Source organism: Delphinus delphis, chromosome 12, assembly GCF_949987515.2.
Source record: "Delphinus delphis chromosome 12, mDelDel1.2, whole genome shotgun sequence".
NCBI classification, from domain to species: Eukaryota; Metazoa; Chordata; class Mammalia; order Artiodactyla; family Delphinidae; genus Delphinus; species Delphinus delphis.
The window spans coordinates 78,425,453-78,452,396 of NC_082694.2; the positions used below are offsets into that span (position 1 = coordinate 78,425,453).

Consider the following 26,944-nt stretch of genomic DNA (forward strand, 5'->3'; position numbering starts at 1 on the left):
ACAGGCCATCCGGGACCACTCCTGGCCATCAATCAGCCACTGTTCTCAGGCCTGACCTCCAGGATACCCATCCTCTCCCGAGGCCCGATGCATTTATGGTTGGGGAAGGGAGGAAAGTCCCTCCACACACACTGCGGAGCACCAGGGCCACACTAGCCACTGGCCGCTCCCGCCAGAAACTGGACTGTGAAAACATCCATTGTGCATGTCCCTTCTGGAGGGCCTGGGCAAGGGTGTACCCGGAAGCACTTGCAAACAATCTCAGCAGGGCTGGGTGTAATCAGATGAGGATGCTCCTTCAGGGCCTAGTGTGGAGACCCAGCGAGGACCACTGGCTTTCTCCAGAGATGTCCTGGAAGAGAGTCACTTCCACTGAGTTGAGGAAACTAGACAGAATTCCGAAACTGGCTCTGTTTTATGCCCTCAATCAAGTTCCTTCTTACTTGACAGAAAACTCTTCTCTAAAACATGAGAGTAAGAATATGTAACCTCCAAGGGCCCTTCCAGAGCTGACAGAACTTACTGTAAATTAATGAAGTTACCCAGAGCGAAATAATTTCAAAGGCAGAATTGTGGGAGCTCTTTTGAATTTTTTTATAGCAAACGAATAAACAAAAACCCTGTAATATAAAATGTAGGTGTCGTAACATATTGGATATGATATTGGGCAGGGTCTCCAAGAATAAGGGTATAAGGTCCTTCAGAAATCTTTCAAGAGTCCAAATCATCATCTGATCAGTCCTGACATTCTCACCGAGAGCTAGGCATCCCCGCAGAATACCCAGCAAGTTTCAAGGACTATCAGATCTTTGTTCACCCAAGAATTGGGTACCATTTCCAAATGGTGGGCCGGCCAACCCACCCTTTTCTCCAGCCCCTTCTGCCAAGCATTCCTTCAGCTAATAAAACACCGGTCACCCAGCACTGGGTTAATATTTACTCAGTATAAACCGTTCTAGAGTGAAAGGCTGAAGGCCACACTAAAGTTAAAACATTAAAAAGCTGGTCTGACCTCCTGGGTCAGTGTTACCGTTTTCTGGGAGAGGATTTTGATCACAAGTGGTGTTACCTGGAGGAGAGGCCAGACCTCCAGGATGGAAGACGGATACTTAGATCCATCTAGCTACTCCACATCCATCAGGTACTGATATTGCAGAAATGCTTTTTTATTCCCTTGTAGACTTCAGTTTCCACGGGGGAGAGGATCTCCACCAGGAAATTGCGAGCAACCAATGAAACGGGTTCTGCTAAGATTTTAGAAACCTGAGAAACACTGTATGATGTGATGTGGTTATGCATCATTTGGCCAAGGATTTTTTTTTTTTTTTTTTGCTTTAATGTGACGATAAAGACTCCCAACTGAAATAACTGTTGCCTCACTTAACATTTTAACAGTAGATACTGAGATGTCATTGCGAGCAGTGATATTTTCTAAAGATGGTCACATCAGCACATCCCCCACCCCACGTACTCTTCCTGCCATGGGATGACAACCTTCCTCCATTGAGAGGTGGGGTCCATGCTTTCCACCACTCAAATCCAGGTGGAACTTTGTAACTGCCTCCGGCAATGGAATCTAGCAGAAATGAAGACAAGTGACTTCCAAGGTGAGGTCGCAAGAGAGAATAGAGTTTCCACCTGACTGTCTCCTGGGACTGGACCTCTGGGGTCCTGAGCTGCCGTGTAAGCGGCTGGCTACCCTGCAGTCACAGTGCTGGGAGGACCCAGAGGAGAGAGAGAGGATGCCCAACGAGCCCCACCTGCTGATGCTCAATACCTCTAAGTGGTAGAATAATAACGTTATTCATTTATTTTATCCTTTTTGCTTATCGGCATTTACAAAATTTCTATAGCACACATAGATCACTTTTTTCAAATAAGTTAGTTTTTTAAAAATTCCACTCATATCCCCACCTTCTCAAAGCATCACCAGGCCTCAGCTAATACCTGCACTGAATTCCAACCACTGACTCTTTGCACAAGTTAACAAAATAACTGCTTGCCCCAGAATCCCGACAGGCTTAGACTGGTGACCAGATGCCAGAAACCACCACGCACTTCCTTCTAGACAAGTGGATCCAATGTACGTGTTTACCGTAGTTAGATCCACCAGCCCGGCTGCCTCAGGCGTGGAGCAAGCTTTCCTAAGGCCTGAGTACCTGTTTTCGGTTTTCTTGTTGTCGTTGTTATTGTCTTTACTATGGCAAGATGAAATTCATTCATCAAATATTGATTAAGCCCTACGTGTGCCAAGCACAGGGCTGGGCGCTAGGGATACACCTGTGAGCTGATGCAAGGTTTCTGTCTTCATGCAGCAAAAAATACAAATGAAGCAAGTGATCTGAATGCGGCATACGTGCTGTGAGGGGGGTTGCCCCAGAGGCAGAAACAGAGAGGATGCACGTGGCCCAGGTGCGGAGATAATAATGGGACAATAAGGAATCCCAGCGTCACAAGGTATTGTGAGGTGTGATATAGACTGAATATTTATGTCCTCCCGAATGTCTTATGTTGAAATCCTAACCCCCACCCCCAGTGTGATGGTACCAGGAGGTCGGGCCTTTGGGAGCTGATGACGTCACGAAGGCGGAGCCCTCATGAATGGAATTAGTGCCCTTGAAAAAGAGACCCCAGAGAGGTCCCTTCCTTTTTCCTGCCATGTAGGGACACAGCAAGAAGACAGCTGGCTGGGCCGTCTATGAACAAGGAAGCTGGCTCTCTCCAGACACCAGATCTGCCAGTGCCTTCATTTTCATTGTCTCAGTCTCCAGAACTGAGAAAAATAAATGCTTGTTTAAGTTCCCCAGGTCTATGACATTTTTATTATAGCAACCGAGATGGACTAAGAAACCAAGCGAGCTCATCCTTGTGAGCACACTTAGCAGAATGGAAATGTAAGACGTGGTGGCCCGGCCCCTTCCCCCATGGCCTCTGGCTGCGCTGTACACCGGCCGTGATTCTGATCGGGCCTGAGGCTTGTGTTTTCCACATTGGTGAGCACAGAAAACCTCGAACCGTGACCCCAGCATAGGTCTTTGTTTGCATAGTCTCTTGTACTCCTGTGTACTGTTCCCTAAAAGCCAGGGCAGAGAGAGCCTTTCTTGCTCCGAGGCCAATGGCCATGGTCCAGTATGCTGCTGGGGACACATCCCTGCGGCCAGGCCAGCCTGACCGTGCCGCCAGCCAGGTGGGGCTTGTGAGACCGGTGCCCTTAATTTGTTCTGACGTCCAGCCAGAGGAAGCACCAGCCCTCCAGGGCGCAGGGAGAGTTTGTCATGTCCCCCATCTTCCACTGGAACCGAGGGCCAGAGCTCTGCCCTTTTTCCGCAGCCGCTGCCCTGGGCGGGTCGCTCAGGATCCTGGCCCCAGCCTCCCAGCCCATAAGAGTCCCCCCACGCCACAGCACATCATCACCAGGGGGCTCTTTGTAACAGGAAAGTCCTGCCAGCCCCCCTGGGTGTCCTGCCCTGCCTCCCTTAGGGTGTCTCGACAAGAAACCATGAACTGGCTAGCCAGGCCCGCTATCTCCTGCTTCTCACCAGCTGCCTCCCTCCCCGGCCATTTGTCCCATTCAAAGCCAATTCTGACCATTTGCTCCAGCCAGCCAGACCCCAAATGGGACCCCATACCTCCTCCTTCACGTAACCCCTGACCATCCTTTACATCTCTGTTGAAGTGTCACTTCCTCCAAGAAGGCCGCCTGGAACCGCCAGCCTTCTGTCCCTCCTGAGACCCCACAGACCGCATCATGCATCCATCACGCCATATTGTAAGTGCCGGGACCCAGGTGGCCAACAGCGTTTTCCCACCTTCCCCGCTTCTATCTCCCACCACCCACCCGGGTGCACTGGGGCATCTTTGGTAAAACAGCGACCGTGGTTTGCCGGCAGATACGTTACCCAACAAGAGTGGTCAGTATTGGCAACGGAAGCTTTGTCTGTCTTGGAGATACTCAGCTCTGAAGGCCCTGTGTGGTCTCTCTCAGGGGAGACCAGGCACTGGGGTCAGATCCTGGGTGACCTTTGGGTGCTCTTGCTGAGCGGAGCCTTTGGGAAATGATTGTTTGAACCAAAGTGACCAGGTTTCTTTTCTGCAGACTCCTTCGAGCTCTCGGGAGAATGGACGCATCGCAAATTTTCAAGACGGGAGTGAGCGTGAATATTAACCACGGGGTCTATTCTTGAGGAACACCTCTTGATGTTGCCCAAAATCAGTGTTTCATAGGACACAATTTGGAAATGCTGCCCTAGGAGTATTTAGAAATTTGACAGTCCCCAGAGGGCTATGTGTCTTAATAAATATCTAAATCTTTGGGAGGATTTTATGGGTATTTTTCAATATATCATACAGTGTCTTCTTCTACTGAGGCAGCGTTGTTTCTTGCTCATCCTGGGAACCATGTATGTGAGTCTTTCCCTCAGTACCGTGGCCACTAGGAAGCTCAGAATTGAGTCCTGGCCCACATCCAGCTATTGCCCAGGCCCTCCGAGGGCAAATTTTGTCTTCTAACATTTTCTCTGTTAACATCTTATTTTTTCTACCTTTATTTTATCTTAGCCATGATTCTTGTATTCGTTGCAAACCTGTTTTACTGGTGTGCCAAGATTCTTCTGAAAATGAGGCAAGGTGTACATATATAAGTGTAAACAAGTGTCATATTGTCAGCAACGATGATAACGAAAACACGTTCATTCCACAGAACAGTTGAATCTCCCATAGATATAAAATAAGCACCAGCTCTTTTCCAACAAGGAGAAGAGGGCCCGAGAGACATTTCCTCCTGAGCTTAATTTTCATATTTAACCCTTTCACTCTCTACTCCTCAAAATCAGAAGAAACACCCCCTTCCCTTCCCCACACCCCTTGAGAGACTGAAACAAAACCACCCTCAAGATCAAACAGATTACGTTAATGACACAGAGAAGACAGGATGGTCTGTGTCCGCTCTCTGAGCTCCCAAACAACAGGCTTTTGTGCTCGGGAGAGAGATGGGGGGCTGGGGACACTTGATAACCTGTATCCACTGGGGGGTGGAGTGGCGTCCGGGCTCACACTTCAGCACTCGAAGCCTCCGTGAACTGGGTGGACAGAGGGCCTCCGATTCTCAGCCACTGCCTCCACCGCTGCGGACCCCTGCCTGTCCGACAACAGACAGCCTTCTTAGGACCCAAGGAGGGCTCGAGTCTTCAGACAGCCCTGGCCTATTGGAATCTTCTTCCCCCAGACAAACGCAGTTCAATCCTCTTCCCTTCTGACAAGTTCGCAGTGAAGTGACCCACGTGTGGTGATGGCTCTCCTGCCTGCCTCTCTTCCCTGCTCGGGAGCTGCATGTCGTCACCCCCAGGGCCTCCTTGTCACTTTCTCTGGACAGCCACCATGCGCTTACTCTTAGCTCTTCCTCGAGGATGTGGTCCAGGAGCAGACCAGGGGCTGCTGCCTGTTTCCTGTTCTCATTCTCCTTGGAGACCACGAACCCCAGGGTGCCCAGGGGACAGTGTCTCTCTCTTCTCTGTGTTTACACCCCTTCCCTCAAACAGCTGAAGGGCACTCCTTGCAAAAGGGCCAGTGGGTCTAAATAAAGCAGTAGACAGGCCTGAAGCTGGGCAAGGTGTCCCCTAGACCTGGAGGGACAGGGCAAACTGCCTGAGTTACACATTCCCTCTCTGAGCCAATCACACACCGTGTGTCCTGTCATCATTAATTCCCTTGTCTGTGTGTCCCAGCAGGTGTGAGCCCTTGAGGACAGGGACCCCACAGATTCCAGCACTGAATCCCAGTGTTTACAACAGGGCTGGCCCCTGAGTATGCCGTCACCAAATTAAGGGGAAAGAAAAAGGATAGAAAAGGGAACAAAAAGGAGAAGGAAGTTTATACCTCAATTAAAAAATAATAACTAAAAACAAGTGGGGTGGGGGAAGGACATGAAGAATGAAGGCTTCAGGGCTGAGGCAGTCAGATGCTCTCCTTCATCTCCCTGAATCTTCACGTAACCATAAGAGTCTAGATGTTCTCGTGAATCTCATCTCAAGAGATGACGAAATAGGCTCAAGAAGGAGCCAACTAGTCAACTTTGGGCCAAGTTCCAGCCGCCTCTTCTGCCCCACCCAGGCCAGCCCAGGGAGTTTTGTCTTCACCCCGGAAGCAGTGGACCATGAAATCTTTTTGAGGATCTGTGAGTTGAATTTGCACAGCACTGTAAAAATTGGAGTAAGGATTCTCCACTGTGGAATTCTCAGCTCTCAGCTACAGTCCAAACTGGATGTAAAAGACTTGCTTTTAGAGAGGTCGTAATTGTTGGGCGCTTAAATTCGAGAAATTAGCAGGTTCAGAAAGCACAGACTTTCCCCATCCTTCTCAATGGACTGTACTCAGCTAAGTGTCCTTCCAGAAAATCCAGGCTTCATTCCTTAGGAGTCCTCAGGTCTCCTGGGGAAAAAAGGAAAGAAAATGCAGGCCTGTCAACCATGTCAGCTCAACTCATTATGACTAACTAGGTCTCAAGGGTCAGCCATGGGCATCAGGAAGACCCCAAGGTCACAGACCCCACCCCAGGCACCCTGGGCACTATCACTTAGGCGGGAAGTTGGAGCAGAAAGAAAGTACTCACAGGTTCATGGCACGCAGTGAGAGGTTTCTGTGTGGCCAAACCTCGGTTGTAAAAACTGCAAAGAGGCTTATTTTGACGCGTCTGTCCCGGAGAAAAAGCAAATCTTTGTAAGGGACCTATTGGTTCCCACATATGGCTTATTTTGCTTTAAAAAAAAGTCATTTAAACGATTCAGTTGGACTAATTTGTGTTCTTAAAAAATGAAAATGAAAAACATGAGATTTCATGGGTGGTGTTACATTTTTAATGGGCAAGTATCCCAAGTTCATACTTTTAATTAGAAAATGCATCAAACAGCTGGTTGTTGGATGGAGCGATGACACACCAGCAAGGGACTTATCGAGAGCTGACCAGCCCCATCGTCGAGGGACTGGCACCAAGCAGTCTTAGACAGAGCCCATCTGTAAGGGAGCCACGGAGAGAAAGGTCACCGGAACAGGGCAGATGGGGAGGGCTTTCTAGAGGAGGTGGCATTTGCACCAGGGTTGTTAAAGTCAACCTACATTAAGAGAAATTGAGAGAGGTCCAGGAACACAGTGCCTTATACACGTCATCCTGGCGCTCAGTTTTTCAGGAATCTAGAAGTAGGTTCTGGGCTCATTTATGGGATACAGGCCACCTCTCTCTGGCTAGATTCCTGTTAACACCTTGGTGCATTTGTATATCTATTTATACACGGCAGCATCTATGCAGGGGGGACCCCGTCGCCTGTTTAAGTGATGCCTCTGCCTTGGCAGCCCCATTCTTCAGCTGGGCCTCAGATCTGCTCTTGAAATGCAAACTTGTTTTCCTGTGTTGTCAACTCTGTCCTCTCTGAGTTCAATTTGCTTTGACAACTGGGAAGTGAGGCAGATCACAATTGGGCCCTTTGTTCATTTTCCACACTTACTGTAAAGAAGAAGAAATTGTTGCTGAAAACATATAGGTATATCTGCTGAGAAACTCCCTTCTCCCCTCCAATTCCAAATCACGCATTTGGGGATGTTTGTCATATTTTAAATCAGCTGACGATGATTGGCTAGGGCTGTGTCTGTCTATATGGAATTCTTTCTCTCCTCTAGTGTTGGGCATGAACTTTCTCTCTGTCTCTCTGAATTTCTTTCCATCTGTCTTTTTACATTTCTGTCTGTCTTTTTGGTAGACTGTCTTTCTTTTTTTCTTTCCATCTTTATGGTTTTTCTACGTCATCCATTGGCCACGTGATCATTCAAATTTAACTTCCAACTTTCAAATTACTGTGTGTGGATTGCTTCCCCCCGCCTCCATCTAGAAAGGAAATATTCCCATGGGAAAAGATAAGTGTGAAACAAGGGTGGCTAGGGTCCTATCTTTGAGGTGTCCAGACTCATACAAAGAACTTTTTAATGAATTGTTTTTTCTTCAGAAAAGGAAGACATGTGTAGTGTCTGCTCCAGAGGGTTCTGAATTCCTGGCTGAGGAGGACAGAAACAGAATGCTTCCAACCCCTCCCCCTTCAAATCCTAAGTCTTTGAAAGCCATCCCAAGATAAAGCAACGTTTCCTTGTCAATTTTGTAATCAGAATTCGGGACCTCTTGCGTATAAGGCAATCTGAGCTTCCCAAGGGAGTGAACCGTCTTGGGTTTTCGGGGCCCATTCTAGAATCCTGGGGAAGGGCTCCCTTTATTCCTGTTCTGCCTTTGATGACACATGACCTTTGACCCTGATCAATGCATCCTCCTCCCGGAGCCGCAGAGAGGAGAGCGGCTCTCTCAGCGCCCAGAGGAAGAGCAGGCAGGGCGGCCCTGACCTCCCGCCCTGGCCCTAACCTCACTGATAAATGAGTTTTCCATCCGTGCTCACCAGCAGGCTCTGAACACAAAGAAACAAGCCCCTCCTGACTCTGTCTTTGCCCAGATGAAACCACGAGCCGAATCTGTTCAGCTCATGCCAGCATCCGGCACCAGAACACACACGAGAGGCATCATATCTGGGAGTCCGGCTCCCCGATTCCATCCGGGGCCTCCCAGCGCCTCCCACGTCCCTAGGGGGCCGTTCGGCTGCAGAAGCATTTGTTCCTCCTAACACAGCGCTGAGGGGGTGGGCCGGGCTCCCCAAAAGGCGTTCACCCCGAGCAGCACCTTAGGAGGTACCCTTCTGCAAAAGCATGTTTCCCACACTTTCTTTAAATACTAAAAACTGAATGTGAGAGAATTTAAAAGAAACTCTCTCCAGCTCATCTTGCATCTTAGTAAAATTTCTTATTTTAGAATAAAGTAGGTGACCAATAAGCCCCTTCAAAGCGCTTCCACCCTAGGTTTGCCCTCCTCCTGGGAGGAGCAGATGGCCAGAATCACGCCTACGGTCAACCGCTGAAGAAGCAGGGTGCTGGATGGAGAGGCAAGTCCATGGCCAGGCGGTCACTCGGGACTCACTGGGGACTGCGGTGCACGGGAAGCCTTAGGAGATGCCCTCCCGCCCTCAGTGAATGCTCTCTATGTCATATTATGCATAATAACATCCTCGTTTGTGTGATGCTCCCCCTTGCAATTTATACTGTCTCCTCTGCCCTTCACACCCCCACCAAGGTAACTGTATTTTGTCCCAAGAAACCAAAGGGCAAAGGACTCGTCCAAGGTCACCCAAGCTCAGAAGTGATAGAACTGAGACCTGGAGCCAAGCTTTCAGACTCGGCAGCACATGAACCTTCTGGAGCATCTGCTTGCGTCAGGAGGAGCTCTCCTAGTGTGCAAAAGGAAGAAGGAGGCCTCCAGGGTTTGATAAACACCCAAGAAAACATAAAAGCACCGACAGAGCTGCGGGGGCCAGAGGGAGTGATAGAGGTTGGACTTGAGAGGAGGGAGGAGGAACGGTGGCTGAAGCATTTCAGGGGCATGGGGGCTTCCTTGGAGCGAAAGGGCCTCATCGGAGCCTCAAGGACGGAGCAGCATGAAGAGACAGGCAGTGGGAAACAGGAAAGGTCCTTCAGCAGAGGGATCTGCCTGGGGAGAGGCTCGGAGTGGGAAGTCTGCTCGGAAACAGTGGCAAGGTTGGTCCATGGATGCTGGCAGACTGGCAGCCCTTAATGCGGGAGGAGCTTGGAGAGAGGTCGAGGGGCCAGTTGTGTAGGGCTTTGATGTCCGGCTAGGAGTTCGGGCTTTCTTCCAGAATCTCCCAGAGTACCTACTGTAGAGAGATAATATGTGTGCAGCTTTTAACAACTGAGACACTTTCCCATTTGGAAACTGAACAGTAGAATAAAAAACCTCAGCCCAAACAGGGCCTGTTGCCTGGGCTTGCTGGAGGGTCTTCCCAAAGCTGGAACCCATGGGCATAAAACACACCCTGCCGTTCACTGCTATTTGCCATCTTGTCCGATGACATGAAGCTCCCGAGGCTCTTGCTAAGCCTCCAACCTCCCAGGCCCCTCTCCTGCCCGTTTGGATGCAGAAGGTCCAGAAGGGACGTGAGAATCTAGATTTTTACCAGGTGCCCTCAGGTGGTTATTAATCATAGACAAGTTTAAAAAGAATAAACACAACAGGGACTTCCCTGGTGCTCCAGTGGTTAAGACTTCGCCTTCCAGTGCAGGGGGTGCGGGTTCAATCCCTGGTCGGGGAGCTCAGATCCCACATGCCTTGTGGCCAAAAAACCAAAATATAAAACAGAAGCAATATTGTAACAAATTCAACAAAGACTTTAAAAAATGATCCACATCAAAAAAATCTTTAAAAAAAAAAAAAGAGTAAACACAGCCATAAAAATCACGCAGGACACTGGGAAATTATAGAGCCCCTTCCATGGAAAGACTGGGTCAGTAGATCCAGGGAGGAACACCAGAAATCTGGGTTTTTAACAAAAGCGGAGCTGGGAAAAGGGTCGTCTTTATTTCAAGTTGGTCCTGTTGCCCAGCATGGATATTTTTGCCCTGATTTCTGATATGACGTGTCGTGGTGACTGAGTTTTTCGGCCTCCGCTTAAATTTTGCATCCGAGGTGAGTACCTCTCCTCACCTTCATCCTGCCCGAACCAAAGCCCCAGGTGGTCCCTGGGATGCAGGCTGGGTCCAAGCTGCTCAGCCCACCTTCCAAGCTCTTGCCTGCTTTTCCTGCCTTACCCCCTCGACTCTTCACATTCCCAGCAGCCTCGCCACAGGCACGGGCTCCGCGCCCCCTGCCCGCCCCCTCAGTGACCCGCTGGCCTTTGCACGTGCTGTTCCTCCCCCTGCAACGTCCTTGTGCCCTCTGGGATCCCTGCTCCACCTGGTCAGCTCCTCCTCTAGTGCCACCAACGGTCCCCTTCATGGCACAGGGCCCGGAGCTCTGCCACACACTCTCTTACTGAAACCACCGACCCTCCCCCAACGCGCAACCCCAGGGAGAATAGTTTCTTGCGCTTCCGTGTTTTCTTTGCACAGGAATGTCTCGCCATCCCATTATTGCTCTGGGTCTCTGAGTCTCTTGAAGAAAAAGGAAATGTCTTATTCTAGGTTTGTCCACACCTAGAATGTACCCTGGCACCAAGGAAGATGAATGAATGAATGAATGAATGGAACTCAGCCAGGGCACCGTGGGATGACACAGGCTTTTGCTTCACATCGCAAACCGGAGCTCGAATCCAGCTCCGCTACCCACTGCCAGGTACTCCAGACAGCGACTCAGCATCTCCAGACCGCTTTTCTTCATCTATAACACGGGACTGATAGGGCCACTCTTGCAGGATTGTTGTGAAAATTAAAAGCAGGGCTTCCCTGGTGACGCCATGGTTGAGAGTCCGCCTGCCGATGCGGGGGACGCGGGTTCGTGCCCCGGTCGGGGAGGATGCCACATGCCGCGGAGCGGCTGGGCCCGTGAGCCATGGCCGCTGAGCCTGCGCGTCCGGAGCCTGTGCTCCGCAGCGGGAGAGGCCACAGCAGTGAGAGGCCCACGTACCGCAAAAAAAAAAAAAAAAAATGAAAAGCAGTTTATCAAGTGCCAGGGACACAGTAACAGATGTTCCATAAATTTAAGAAAAATAACAGGGATCGTATGATATATCCCCATCCCCTCTGAACCACCTTCTGGCGCTCTCTGCTCTGGGAGGCCTACACGAAGCCCTCTGTGGCTGGCTGTTATGATTCTTGCGGCGAGGCTCAGCTTACTTTGATGGGTGATGAATAATAGTCAGGCCTTAGGTGATGATCGGTCTTCAAATCAACTAGATCAACTAGTAGCAAGATTCAGGCCAACCCAGCTCCCTTCTGGAGACTGTGCAGCCTCGTTCCCATCTTTGTTCCTCACTTAACCAGGACCATCCACAGAAGTCAATCTTACCGTCCTAAAGACTGGGAATGTGAGACATTTGAAATCGGGAAAAACTCCCCAACTTTGGAGCACAGATACCTCCGCCTTCACCCATCCCCAGCCTCTGGGCACTGTTCCGAGGGCTTTACAGAAATTCATTCATGGGATCCTTTCTACAGATGCAGAATGTGAGAGACAGAGGAATCAAGTCCTCGGCCCTGGGCTGTACATCTTGAGAGCAGCAGAGCCAGACTCACTTCCTGGCAGCCTGGTGACAGAGTTGAGGCCCTGACCATTACTCTACGCTGCCTCCCGCCTCATACTGGTGTTGGAACTTCACATTTGGCGTTCCGGTTCTCACGGGCTCCCTGTAGAGGGGCAGACAGGGAGAGGATTCTTCCGCCCATCTTGCAGGTGGGAAATGGAAGAAGCCAGCCGTTCTGGGCAGCATTCTGCACTCCTCCCCGGCCTCTCACCCCAAACCTTGGAACAGTGCATCCTTGCCAAGAGGCAAGTTATTCCATTCAGGAAGCACTGGCGCTGCATGAGGCCAGGCTAAGTCCTGGGCTAGGCACCCGGGAGACCAAGAAGGGACAAGATTGGGCCAGCTCTGCAGAAGGTGCTGGGCCGGCAGGGTGGAGGTTGGGTGTGGAGACTCCAATCTGTAACCAGGGGGAAGGAAAGATGCAGAGTAAATCCTGGGTGTGGTCATTTCCTTCCGGGGTCATCAGGGAGTCTCCCTCGAGCAGAATGCACCTGCCACTTTCCTAGCTGAGCCCCGTGTTCCCACACCTCCCACCCAGGAGCCAATAAAAGGGTGTCTTGGGCCTCCTTGGCCTATTGAAGGAGGCCCTCTACCCAGCCCCCTGTCTCTGATTCAGCCTTGACTCCCATTCTCAGCTCGACCCAGAGTCTACACAGAATTTCTCCACGACAGCTCTGTCCCTTTTCCAGCCCCAAGACCTTTCTGAACTAGGGACCCCGAATTTGACCACACGGGGACCCCACTGGAATTCACTGACTCTTCCCTCCCAGTCCTGGGAGCCGACCCCAGCCGTGGAGGGATTGGAAAGGACAGAACTGAAGGCCAGAATGTGCCCCAAACACCCCTGGGCTTCCCGCTTGCCGGTCCCCTAAGTCCTCACACTTCAGTTCTTGAGGCTAATTTCCCAAAGGAATCTTTGGGGATAGTGCTTGTGAGAACCGATGACTCCTGGGTGATTTTCACTTGAGCAAATCTTCTTGACTTCCTGACATGGGAGATGTCTGTGCACGGTGCCCAGGGAATAGAGAGCTACATTGATAAAGAATAGAGCTGATTTCCTTGACACAGAAATTGAACCTCAAGCCTGTGCAGGAAAATGAGAAAAGACTGGGAGATGGAAACTTCTCTCCCGAATGTCCCAAGGTCCCAGAGTATCTGCCAGCAGCAGAGCAGGTAAGGCCCTGGAATTGTGTCTCCACTGGGCTCCTGGAGAGAACTCCGGAGGATCCTCCTGGGAGGATTCCAGCCAAACTGTCAATCAATAATGCTGCTGTTCAGCCTGCCCAGATTCTCCTTCCCTCTGCCCAGCAAACAGACCACACAGCTCTCTCCCTCCCCTCCCTTCCCTGAGCACTTCCCTTCCTTATGATGCCACCCTGATTTATAAGAGAGCTTAAAAATCACCTCTCCTAGGTGTCATCTCAGACCCCCTCCACATGGTATATTTCTGCCTGCTGCCCCTTGGCTCAAACCTTGGGCCCTCTGACCCCTGGTCTCTGCATGCCAGCTTCCAGCACCATGCAGACTGGGCAGCCTGCTCTGCCTCTGACCAGGAAGCCCTTCAGCCAGCCAGGGCCCTGACCTTAGCCACGACCAGCCAGCCTGCAGCCCAAGCTGCCGCAGAGCCACGGCAGCCGACATGACCGCGCCACCTGTCCAGGAGTCCCCCGGGCTCGTTAGACTCTTCCCTCTCCTCTCCAGGCTTGAGTTCTGGGGCCTGACAACACAAAGACAGTCACCTGTCCTACAGGTAACGGTAACAGCATCAGCTAGGAAGGCAAACAGAAACTTTACCTTCCGTCAACTGGAGGATCTTCTTGTCTCCAAATTCAACGAGGAAAGGAGCCCAAGAGGAGAGGCAACAATGAGCAGAGAGTGTGGACCACCCTCTGACCCCAGCAGGCCCCCCATCATCAGAGGTTAACCCTTTGATAATTTTGTGCAAAGTGGCCTCCTCTGCTAGTTTAGATTTTTAAGGGCAGGAAATGTATCTTCACTTATCCTTGTCATCATTCAGGTATTCACCCATGTATTATTCAGTCAACAGCATTTACTGAGCACCTAGTTCCCAAGGATATAAAGATAAATAAGACACAGGCCCTGTCCTCAGGGCTCCAACTGTGAGAATAAAAAAAATGCGGAGGGAAGTGAAAGTTTAGAGGAGAAAGCATTTTTCCCTGTTTCAGGAGATCCAGGAATGCATCATAGAGGAGGAGGCGTTTCAATTGGGTTTTGAAGGATGAATAGGAGTTCTTTGGGCCGGAAAGGCATTGCAGTCATGAACATGTTCCATCTTCACTGATGCAGTCTTAGAGACTGTGGTGATGCCTGGCACCAAGAAGATGCTCAGAAACAATTGCATCATATGAGATGCAGACTCAGTTCTAGGAAAGGGGCCAAAAGGTGTCATTCTTACTCCTCTGCATCAAACCTGGAGACCAATCGTAATCTCTTGGGAGTCTTGGAAAATACCAATGCTCTGTCCCATCCCCAGAGATCCTGATGTCATTGGCTGAGATGCTGTCTAGTCATTGGCACTTTTAAAACCTCCCCAGATGATGCCAACGCGCAGCTATGTTTGAGAACCTCTGACTTAAACAATGCTTCTCAGTGTGTAAATCCATCCAGGAGGTCTTGTTAAAATGCAGCTTCAGATGCAGCAGGTCTGGGGCAGGGCCTGAGATTCTGCATTTCTAACAAGTTCCCGGTAAGTCCAGTGCTGCTGGTCCTGAGACCACACTTTGAGTAGCAAGAGTCTCTGAAGCTGAAACCCCGGAACAAGTCAGTAGGTCTCAGCATCTTGCCTGCACCCAGGGGCAATGGGTGCAGACTCTGCTCTCCCAGCAACTAACCTTTAGTTCTGGATTGGGAGGGCGGTGGCGGCAGAGCTGGGCAGTCAGGGCCACGGGGGCGCATGGAGAGGGGAAGGGAGGATGGGAACTTAGCCGTCTACCCACGTTTTAAGAGCTGGCATGGCATACCTGTCCCCACCAGCTGCCTGTCCACCCGGCCGCACTCAAGGCCAAGGAGCAGACAAGGGGGACTGGCGAGCCAGCTGACATCCCAGCGCACAGGGCGGCGGCTGCTTCCTTGGTGGGAGCTGCCTTCTGGGTAAACATTGTTCCGGGTTTTTTCTTTTTTCTCTTCAAACAAGCCCTTCCCAGCGCTGGCCACATAACCCTAAACAAGGCCTCTCAGTGCTGTTGACACAAAGGCACAAATGGTGTCATTCCAGCCCAGAGATAAAACTCTGATCCTGCCATAATGGGGGGCATTTCCTCTTGGGAAGAACACCAGCCCATCGGGCAATTCAACAAGCCCAGGCTAAGCCCTGCCCTCCGGCGAGGCTCCGCTGCTCTGTTGTTTGGGGTGGATTTCTTTCTTCCCAAAGCTCTGCTTGTCTCCTGTGCCTCCGTCAGCTGATATGTCAGCCTCAGACAATGGCCTCTTTCTGCAGACAATGGTCAGCGTGAGGAATGTCGCAGGAGGGAAGGGCTTGAGAAGGGACAATCAGCTTTCAGAATCCAGTGGCCGAGTGGGTGCTGCAGGGAGGGTCCTGCTGTCACCAGGGCAGCCTCTTCAAAGGCACCATTTATAGGACGCGCAGCCCCGGAGAAATGGATGCTTCGGCAGCAGCGGGAATCAGAGGGTCCTTAGCTGGCCACTGCTGCCGGCCAGCTCCCATTACCTGCTCTATCAGCCTCCGGAGGCTCCTGCAGCCACAGTCCCTGCCCTGCGGGCTTTGTTTAATGAAAAAACAAACAGTCACCCCCAAATCAGACCGCAGCCGGCGGCTCCCCACACCGCCCCTCCTGCAGTACCCAGCCTGGGCCTCCATCAGCCAGCTCTCCAGAAAAGAAAGGGCGTATTCATCCCCCTAAGGTGGAAACTAGCTTTCTCCGGGGGGAAATTGTGTAACCGTTTTGTAGTGGAATCGACTACAGTCCTCAAGGTCTTTTGGAAAAAGGAAAACAGATAAGGGGGCGGAGGTTGGAGCCGGCGCTGGCAGCCTTCTCGTTAGATTTGCTCACTGCAGAACGATTTTTCTGACAGAGGCCACAGGCCTGAACGTCATGTCAGCTGGTCTCTGGATTCCAAGGTCCTTCAGTGCCATTGGAAAATTAAACTTTTTTGGGCAGATAGCCAAGCGTTCATTCATTCACTCGGCTAGCACAGTGCCTGACACACAGTAGGTGCTTAGGAAGCATTTGCTGAATGAATGGAAAGTTTCCTAGTATCTGATTTTCTCTCCCTGCTTAAAAAAACCTTCAATAGCTCCCTACTGCCTACAGTATAAATTTCATTTTTCTTAACATCACCTACAACTTGTCATCTGGCCCCTCAAATCTCTCTCCAATTTCACCATCCCCCCTCTTCTCCCCCACATGCCCCACCAACACACACACACACACACACGTGCACGCATACATACACTCTGCTACTGTTTCCTGAACCAAAGCACTGTGTGAGCCCCTAGGCCTTTGTCCCTGCTGTCCCGAGGCCCTTCCCCAGCTTCGTGTAGAGATCTGGAGAGCTCCTGCCCTCCGGACTCACCTCCAGTGTTTGTTCCTCCTCTTAAAAGCCATCATGATGCTTCCGACTCCATGGCTTTGCTTCTGTACGTGGCCCTATTGTGACATTTACCGTAATGTTATTTATTTATTTTTCTTTTTGCGGTACGCAGGCCTCTCACTGTTGTGGCCTCTCCTGTTGTGGAGTACAGGCTCCGGACGCGCAGGCCCAGCGGCCATGGCTCACGGGCCCAGCCGCTCCGTGGCATGTGGGATCTTCCCAGACCGGGGCACAAACCTGCGTCCCCTGAATCGGCAGGCGGACTCTCAACCACTGCGCCACCAGGGAAGCCCTGTAATGTTATATTTATCGGTCCCAACCATATATACACGGACTCCTTGAGAGCGGGGACTGAGTCTGATTTAGCCTTATATGCCGAGTTGGGGCCCAGGGCCTGCTCCATCACGGGTTCTCCAGAAGCAGGGGACCAGCTAGCCCTGGTGTGCCAGGATCATCCTCATTTTAGCACTGGAAGTCCCATGTCCCAGAAAACAACCCAGTCCTGGGCAAACCAGGACTACTTGTCCCCCTGTTAGTGTAGTAGTGGATGAACAAATGCCCGAGTCACCATTCATTCGCTCATTCATTCATTCGTATAGTAAGACTCTGTGAACTGGGCCCCGTGCTCATTCCATTGCAGGGCATTTCCAAACAACCCAGCATCCCTTCCAAACAGCCCCACTGCTCAGCATCGCAAAGAGATGAGTCTTTGCTGTTGAATGAGCATTAAGTCCATCAGGCACCTTTCCTTGGCCCTTGTTTATCTTCCTGGCTATCTCTTCCGGCAAGTAGCCACATTGTTTATAATGTATCTGTTGACATCTGCCTTATCTCCCGGATTTGCCCTGGGTCTCCCTGGGTCTGCCTCCCTCCGAAAGGATGAGCCCTCTAGCCTCACTGTTGAATTCTTATCTAAGGTTTTATAAGTCAAAAGGTCCCCGCTGGAGCTTTGGTTCCCAAAGCAGCCCCCAGCCCCAGGCCCTCAGAACCGGAGCAATTGCAGCCTGGCCCCATTTGTCAGCTCAGCTTCCCTCAGACCCTCGGGCAGCTTGGACCCATCTGTTTCCCAGTTCTAGGTCAAATCAAGCTGAGAGAGGAGCAGGCTTCATTTGACCTGAGATGGCTGTGGCATCTGGCTGCTCGTCCGTCCCACCTCCTCCCCGTCTGGGCCAAACGAGCTGAAATCCCCCACCCCCTATGGTGGGCTTTAGGGGACGCCATCTCTCCTGGATGGTGATTTCAGAGCTTCTGGGAAGTGCGACCCCCATAGAAGCCACAAAGACACACACATCTGGCTTGAATCCCAGCTCAGCCATTTAGCTGGGTGCTTTCAGGTAAGTTACTTAACCTCTCTGTGCAGCCTCATTTCAACAGGGAAATTTATAATGTCCACTTTGCTACATGATTATAAAGATGATAGGAGATCGACAAGGCACCCAGCTCGGTGTCTAGTGTACAGCAGCTGCTCCAGAAGCTACTGCTGTCGCTTTCAACACAAAGAGAATAAACAGCCATTTGGAGTGAATCCACTTAGGATCTTGGAGCCGGGCCTGCACTCCTTGGAATCTCACTCTACTGACTTGAGAAGGGACAGGTCACTGGGCAGGGGTTGCCAAATTTTGCCCCTTCTAAATGTCCTTTTCTCTAGAAGGAGGGACTGAGTTGCAGAAATTGCCCCCAAACGAAGATGGATGGAAGTCGTTCATTTAAATTGGAACGTTCCGAAGAATCTTTGGTTAACGAAGGACAATAAAAATAAATATGAACAGATGGGTTTCTTTATCATCCCTGCCCCAAAATTCACAATAAAATGCTAAAGTTTGCCAAAAACTGATTTTAAAGCCTGGCTTGAAGGCAAATACGAGGCATCTTGATGTTAACATTTGCAGGTCACACTGGTAAGAAGCGATAGTGTAAACGCCCTCTCGTTGCCCGTGTAAAAAATAATAATAATAATTTCCTTTCATCCAGAAGCAGTTCCCTGGCTCTCCAGGAGGCCAAGGCTGTGCGTCGTTGTATGCGACCGCCTACCCTTTAAAAATGCACGTATTTAACCAACCTGTTCCATTCACATTGCCCACACTGCCTTAATCTGTCTTTGGACAATCCTTAGTTCACCTTTCAGCTTCTTCCTCTCTGTATAATTTGAATGTCCCTATTTATTTCTGGCTTGCTTCTGTGAACACCTTTGACTTTTAATTAAATCAAAGTTAATAACTTTGCACCCTAAGAAATCAGGAATGAGATGCAAAACTACGATACCTTTGGAAAGTCCTTCTAAGATTTTTTTCTGAATTAATTGCTTGAGGGGAATCTTTTTGTTAGGACACATTAAGAATGTGTCATGTGTATAGCGCAACACAGGCCCAGCGTAGACGAATATCATAACGGCCAGGACATTGTGCAGTAGGTATAACACAAAGGAACTCTCTATGTCAACAGCAGGGGCTTTCTATCACATTTTATGTTATTACAAGGCTGGTTGGAGAAAAACTGGGAATTAATTGGGATAGCCATAAAGACAACTTTTGACACATCACGGCACATGCGGTACTCATTTTTTCCCAATTAGTCTTTTGAAATACTTGCTTTTGTTCCTCACTAATTTCTGGGTAATTGTCCACTTTGGAACTCGTACAAAGTGGGTAGGTATTTGAGAACGATGATGACCTGTGACCTTTGACCCAAGGTGATCTTTACTTGGGGGGATCCATGAAAGATTGATTTGAGCAGAGCTGAGTTAGACAAACAAGCCATTCACATAACTCCGAATCCAGAGGCAAATCAGGTAGAAATGTTAGCAACCTCTGTGGCCTGGAATTTCCTGTCTCCATAGGCAGGAATGAGAATAATACTTGTCCTAACCTCTGCAAGGGCTGATGAAGGAGTTTCTGGATCTTCCCTTGAAATAACCGCCTAGAATAATCCAATGGCACACGCTAGGTCCCACCAATGGGTGAGCTGGCTTCCTGCCAAATACTTTTTAAAAGGAACCTAAAGGGTGCCTTTTACATAATTTTGAGCAATAATTCTAAATACTTCCATTACAGGCACTCCTTTTTTTTTTTTTTTTTCAATCTTTCCTCCAAAGAATCCAAGTTTGGGGGAAATTTTTTTCTTTTAAAAAAACTGTACCATTTTAATGAATTTGTTTTCCCAGTCATCAAAGCACAGGAAAATTGATATTGGAGTTTCCGACGGGACTGAGGTCCCTAGAGCTGCCACACAGAAAGGACATGATGACAACCAGAGGGAAACTGGTCGATGCTGTGCGCTCCGGGGAGGGGTCCCGAGTCACGGCGTGGTTGCCTCCACACTGAGAAAGACTTTAAGTGTTCTCGGCTCCTCTTACTGCCATTCCAGAAACCTCTGTTGTCGTGGAAGAGCCCAGGCTGGGAACCACTGACACCTAAGTGTCACTCCCACCACCTCTGAGCCCACTGACCAGGCTGTGGGAGCCAGGTGGGTGGAAAAGAGGGTGTAGGAGACCACACGCAGGCTTGTATTGTTTTCCTGGAGATGTATTTATTATAAGATGAAGAAGAAGAAGAAAAAAAAACCTTGATGATGTTGATGAAAATTTTAAAACAGGAAAGCACCGACAGTAATCCTATTTTATTTTCTTCTCCATTATCTCCAATCTTTATCCACATGCACATACTCATTATCTGCAGATTCCTTATTTGTGAACTTGCTTCCTCACTGAAATGTATTTGTAACCCCAAAACCAATGCTTTCCACCATAAAGTGGTGGAAAGGTTGCGTCGCCCACATTCACCTCCCAAGCCGGGGACAGATGTGGTGATGCCCTGCCTTCTGGTTTCAGCTCTCGTACTGTACCCGAGTGTCTGTCTTTTTAGTGCCATGGTTTTCATTTTTTTGTGCTTTCTGTTGATGATTTCACTGTCTAAAATGGTCCCCAGCTGTAGCACTGCCTAGTGTTCCTAAGCACGGGAAGGCTGTGACGTGCTTTACAGAAAAAATATGTGTTAGAAAAGCTCTCTTTGGTCATGAGCTCTAGCGCTATCGCCCATGAGTTCCATATTAAAGAACCAACAATATATGTAAATAAAGTGTCTTTAAACACAAAAAATAAGGTTATGAATTTATCAGTTGATGAAAATGTTGTAACCAGAGGCTCCACGGAACCTAACCACGTTTTTCCCTTAGGAGCCATGGTTCCTGTTCACTAATTCAATGTCCACAGTGACTTTATAGTAAACGTAACAACTGCAAATATCGAAAATCATCTGTACTCACAATTTCATTTCCAGCTTCTTTCAGTTACTATTATATCATAAACACTTGTCAATATCATTATATAATAATGTCCCTTTGTGTGGACAAACCATCATCCTCTTAACTATTCCCTTATTGTTGGGCCTTCAGGTTGTTTCCAATATTTCAACCTTATAGAAGAAGCTGCAGACAGTATATGGTGTGTGAGCTCCCTGGGGACACTCGCCATCTTCTCTGCATTCTCGGGACAGATCTCAGGGCTTGACATATAGTTCATCTCAATGTTTGTTGAGTGAATGAATGACTCAGTGATGGTCAGGGACATCAGTCCAACATGGAAGGCTCTTAGCAGGCGTTCAATAAATACCTGTTGTTTGACACTTAACATGTTACTGTTAATCCTCCTACACTGTTGGTGGGAATGTAAATTGCTGCAGCCACTATGGAGAACAGGATGGAATTTCCTTAAAAATCTAAAAATAGAGTTATCATATGATCCAGCAATTCCCTTCTTGAGCATATATCTGGAAAAGACAAAAGCTATAATTCAAAAAGATGCATGCACTGCAATGTTCATCGCAACACTATTACAACAGCCAAGACATGGAAGGAACCTAAATGTTCATCAACAGATGAATGGATAAAGAAGATGTGGTCCATATATACAATGGAATACTACTCAGCCATAAAAAAAGAAATAATGCCATTTGCAGCAACATGGATGGACCTAGAAATTATCATCTAAGAGTGAAATAAGTCAGACAGAGAAAGACAAATATCATATGATATCGCTTATATGTAGAATCTTAAAAAATGATACAAATGAGCTTCTTTATAAAACAGAAACAGACTCACAAATATAGAGAACAGACTTATGGTTACCAAAGGAGAAAACAGAGGGAGGGATAAATTAGGAGTTTGGGATTAATAGATATACACTTCTATATATAAAATAGATAAACAAGGACTTACTGTCAAGCACAGGGAACTAAATTCAATATCTTATAATAACCTATGATATTACATATATAATATATGTATAACTGAATCACTTTGCTGTACACCTGAAACTAACACAACATTGTAAATCAGCTATACTTCAATTAAAAAAAAAATCTGCTAACCACCTGCTATGTGCTGTGTAGCTAACCCCAGGCCTGCATCTTTATTTTCATTGTATTGTTAACTTCGCATTACCTTCGGAGGTCAGTTCTATTAGCCTCATTTTACCAGTAAGGGAACTGGGACTTAAATAAGCAACATGTGCAAAGTCACACGGCTGACTGGAGCCACCATCCTGCTCCTAAGCCAGGTCTCGGTTACACCCAGTGCCCTGCTCTTTCTGCCACCCCAGGCCTAAGCCCTCAGTGTGTGCTGAGCCCTGCGGGCACAGCCTCTTGCTGTCACCACAGGGTGAACAGCATCAGTCAGCATCCTGCAGGGCCCACAGGGTCACAGAATCCCTCGGGCTCTGCTTTCTCCTCCCCTCCCACAATTCTCCCACCTGAACTCCCCTTTCAGCTATAATCACACGTGCCTGAAGTGACGGCTGCTTCCATTTTCCGGTCTGGGCCCTGCCTTTATAGAGGTAATTGGTGGGCACTCAGGCTTCAAACCTGATCCCAGGTAAACTGAAACCCACAGCTGACTTGACTGTGCTGTGAGAATGGACGTGGCGATGCACACGGGGTAGAGGCCGCAGGGTTCCGGAGCTTTTCAAGGTGGGGGTCTGGATCTCCTCTTTTTATTTGGGGGTGATGGTGAGGACGATATTGGGCCTTTTCTTGACATTTATGAAAGAGGAGGTAAAGATGGAAATAAAGTTTGCTACATTTGATCTGCGTTTCAAAAACGGGGAAAACATCCTGTAATCAAACACAATGGAAAAGAATATGAAAAAAATGTATATATAAAATACATAAAACTGAATCACTTTGCTGTACACCAGAAACTAACACAACATTGTAAATCAACTATACTTCAATTGAAAACGATAAACTAAACAATCGAACAAAAAACAGAGAGATCCCCTTGACTGGTATCTCCCAGCCAGGGAAGGCTGTCTGGTACTAGGCATAACCCTCGGGTTGGTATTGATAACAGAATAGCTCAGATATGGTGGTGAGTCCCAAAGCAGGGGTAGAAGGCTTCTTGCAAATTCAGAGGCACCCTGATTAGTTTGTCAGTAACCTTCCTCATTTGCTATTATACAAAGCGCTTATATAGCCGTATGCTCTCTGTCTCATGATACCATCAGGAAGGAATAGAGAAGGTGTTCCCTCCTCTGAGAACGGCCTTTCCCACTCACCGGTCTGGGGTGCCCGCACTCAACCATCCTGCAAGACCCAGGGCAAATGGTTTTCCTTCTCCGAAGACTTCTCCGACAGAACTCCCCCAAGGTGGTCCCAGCGTCCCCTTTGCCATACGCTGCACCGTGTGAGCTCATTGTAACCAACACACTGTCCTGAAACGTGGACTTATTATGCCTGTCTCTCCTGTGGGCAAAGGCCATGCCTTACCCATCTCCGGGTCCTCAGAACTGGTGCAGTATCTTCCGCGTAGAAAGGGTTCTGGAAGCACTGAATGAGTAAGTGAGAGAAGACGGACATCAACTTCTTAAAAAGAAGTTGCAAATTCTTCTTCCACATTTATTTAGGCACAAGCATACCTTGTTTTATTAGGCTTCACAGATAATGTATTTTTTACAAATTGAAGGTTTCGGGCAACCGTAGATGTAGCAAGTCTGTTGGCGCAATTTTGCCCACAGCTCTGGCTCACTCCATGTCTTTATGTCACATTTTGTTAAATCAGGTAATATTTCAAACTTTATCATTATTATGATATTTGTTCTCGTGATCTGTAATCCATAATCGTTGATGTAAGTAATACAACTCACTGAAGGCTCAGTTGACGGCTGGAAATTTTTTCTCTAAATTCTTTTTTTAATTAATTAATTAATTTTTATTTTTGGCTGCATTGGGTCTTCGTTGCTGCACGTGGGCTTTCTCTAGTTGCCGCGAGCGGGGGCTACTCTTCGTTGCGGTGCATGGGCTTCTCACTGCGGTGGCTTCTCTTGCTGTGGAGCATGGGCTCTAGGCGCACGGGCTTCAGTAGTTGTGGCACATGGGCTCAGTAGTTGTGGCTCGCGGGCTGTAGAGCACAGGCTCAGTAGTTGTGGTGCACAGGCTTAGTTGCTCCACGGCATGTGGGATCTTCCCGGACCAGGGCTCGAATCCGTGTCCCCTGCATTGGCAGGAGGATTCTTAACCACTGCGCCCCCAGGTGGGTCCCATGGTTAGCATTTTTTAGCAACAAAGTATTTTTTTAACATCTTTATTGGACTATAATTGCTTTACGATGGTGTGTTAGTTTCTGCTGTATCACAGAGTGAATCAACTATACGTATACATATATCCCCATATCCCCTCCCTCTTGCATCTTCTTCCTACCCTCCCTATCCCACCCCTCTAGGTGGTCACAAAGCACCAAGCTGATCTCCCTGTGCTATACAACTGCTTCCTACTAGCTATATATTTTATATTTGGTAGTGTATATATGTCCATGCCACTCTCTCACTTCGTCCCAGCTTGCCCTTCCCATTCCCCGTGTCCTCAAGTCCATTCTCTACGTCTGCGTCTTTATTCCTGTCCTGCCCCTAGGTTCTTCAGAACCTTTTTTTTTTTTTTTTTTAGATTCCATATATATGTGTTAGCATACGGTATTTGTTTTTCTCTTTCTGACTTACTTCACTCTGTATGACTGACTCTAGGTCCATCCACCTCACTAGAAATTATTCAATTTCATTTCTTCTTATGGCTGAGTAATATCCCATTGCATATATGTGCCACATCTTCTTTATCCATTCGTCTGTCGATGGGCATTTAGGTTGCTTCCATGTCCTGGCTATTGTAAATAGTGCTGCAGTGAACACTGGGGTACATGTGTCTTTTTGAATTATGGTTTTCTCAGGGTATATGCCCAGTAGTGGGATTGCTGGGTCATATGGTAGTTCTATTTTTAGTTTTTTAAGGAACCTCCATATTGTTCTCCATAGCGGCTGTACCAATTTACATTCCCACCAACAGTGCAAGAGGGTTCCCTTCTCTCCACACCCTCTCCAGCATTTATTGTTTGTAGATTTTTTGATGATGGCCATTCTGACTGGTGTGAGGTGTTACCTCATTGTAGTTTTGATTTGCATTTCTCGAATGGCTAGTGATGTTGAGCATCCTTTCATGTATTTGTTGGCAATCTGTATATCTTTGGAGAAATGTCTATTTAGGTCTTCTGCCCATTTTTGGATTGGGTTGTTTGTTTTTTTGATACTGAGTTACATGAGCTGCTTGTATATTTTGGAGATTAAACCTTTGTCAGTTGCTTCATTTGCAAATATTTTCTCCCATTCTGAGGGTTGTCATTTCATCTTGCTTATGGTTTCCTTTGCTGTGTAAAAACTTTTACATTTCATTAGGTCTCATTTGTTTACTTTTGTTTTTTTTTTTTTCCATTTCTCTAGGAGGTGGGTCAAAAAGGATCTTGCTGTGATTTATGTCACAGTGTGTACTGCATATGTTTTTCTCTAAGAGTTTGATAGTGTCTGGCCTTACATTTAGGTCTTTAATCCATTTTGAGTTTATTTTTGTGTATGGTGTTAGGGAGTGTTCTAATTTCATTCTTTTACATGTAGCTGTCCAGTTTTCCCAGCAGCACTTATTGAAGAGGCTGTCTTTTCTCCATTGTATATTCTTGCCTCCTTTTTCAAAGATAAGGTGACCATATGTGTTTGGGTTTATCTTTGGGCTTTCCATCCTGTTCCATTGATCTATATTTTTGGTTTTTGTGCTAGTACAATACTGTCTTGATCACTGTAGCTTTGTAGTATAGTCTGAGGTCAGAGAGCCTGATTCCTCCAGCTCCATTTTTCTTTCTCAAGATTGCTTTGGCTATTCGGGTCCTTTTGTGTTTCCATACAAATTATGAAATTTTTGTCCTAGTTCTGTGAAAAATGCCATTGGTAGTTTGATAGGGATTGCATTGAATCTGTAGATTGCTTTGGGTAGTATAGTCATTTTCTCAATGTTGATTCTTCCAGTCCAGGAACATAGTATATCTCTCCATCTGTTTGTATCATCTTTAGTTTCTTTCATCAATGTCTTATAGTTTTCTGCATAGAGGTCTTTTGTCTCCTTAGGTAGTTTTATTCCTAAGTATTTTATTTTTTTTTGCAATGGTAAATGGGAGTGTTACCTTAATTTCTCTTTCAGATATTTCATCATTAGTATATAGGAATGCAAGGGATTTCTGTGAATTAATTTTGTATTCTGCTACTTTACCAAATTCATTGATTAGCTCTAGTAGTTTTCTGGTGGCATCTTTAGGGTTCTCTATGTATAGTATCATATCATCTGCAAACAGTGACAGTTTTACTTCTTCTTTTCCAATATGTATATTTTATTTCTTTTTCTTCTCTGATTGCCGTGGCTAGGACTTCCAAAACTATGTTGAATAATAGTGGTGAGAGTGGACATCCTTGTCTCATTCCTGATCTTAGAGGGAATGCTTTCAGTTTTTCACCATTGAGAAAGATGCTGGCTGTGGGTTTGTCATATATGGCCTTTATTATGTTGAGGTAAGTTCCTTCTATGCCTACTTTCTGGAGGGTTTTTAATCATAAATCGGTGTTGAATTTTGTTGAAAGGTTTTTCTGCATCTATTGAGATGATCATATGGTTTTTATCCTTCAGTTTGTTAATACGGTGTATCACATTGATTTACATATATTGAAGAATCCTTGCATTCCTGGGATAAACCACACTTGGTCATGCTCTATGATCCTTTTAATGTGCTGTTGGATTCTGTTTGCTAGTATTTTGTTGAGGATTTTTGCATATATGTTCATCAGTGATATTGGCCTGTAGTTTTCTTTTTTTGTGACATCTTTGTCTGGTTTTGGTATCAGGGTGATGATGGCCTTTTAGAATGAGTGTGGAAGTGTTCCTCCCTCTGCTATATTTTGGAAG

General features: G+C 47.7%; 1 long non-coding RNA gene across 1 annotated transcript; it reads left to right on the forward strand.

Annotated features, from left to right (window-relative positions):
- Positions 1–1,100: 1,100 nt before the first annotated feature.
- Positions 1,101–4,222, forward strand: LOC132435518 (uncharacterized). Its single transcript, XR_009521562.1, has 4 exons — positions 1,101–1,141; positions 2,316–2,457; positions 3,677–3,769; positions 4,097–4,222. It is a non-coding gene; the product is annotated as an uncharacterized lncRNA (long non-coding RNA).
- Positions 4,223–26,944: the final 22,722 nt, after the last annotated feature.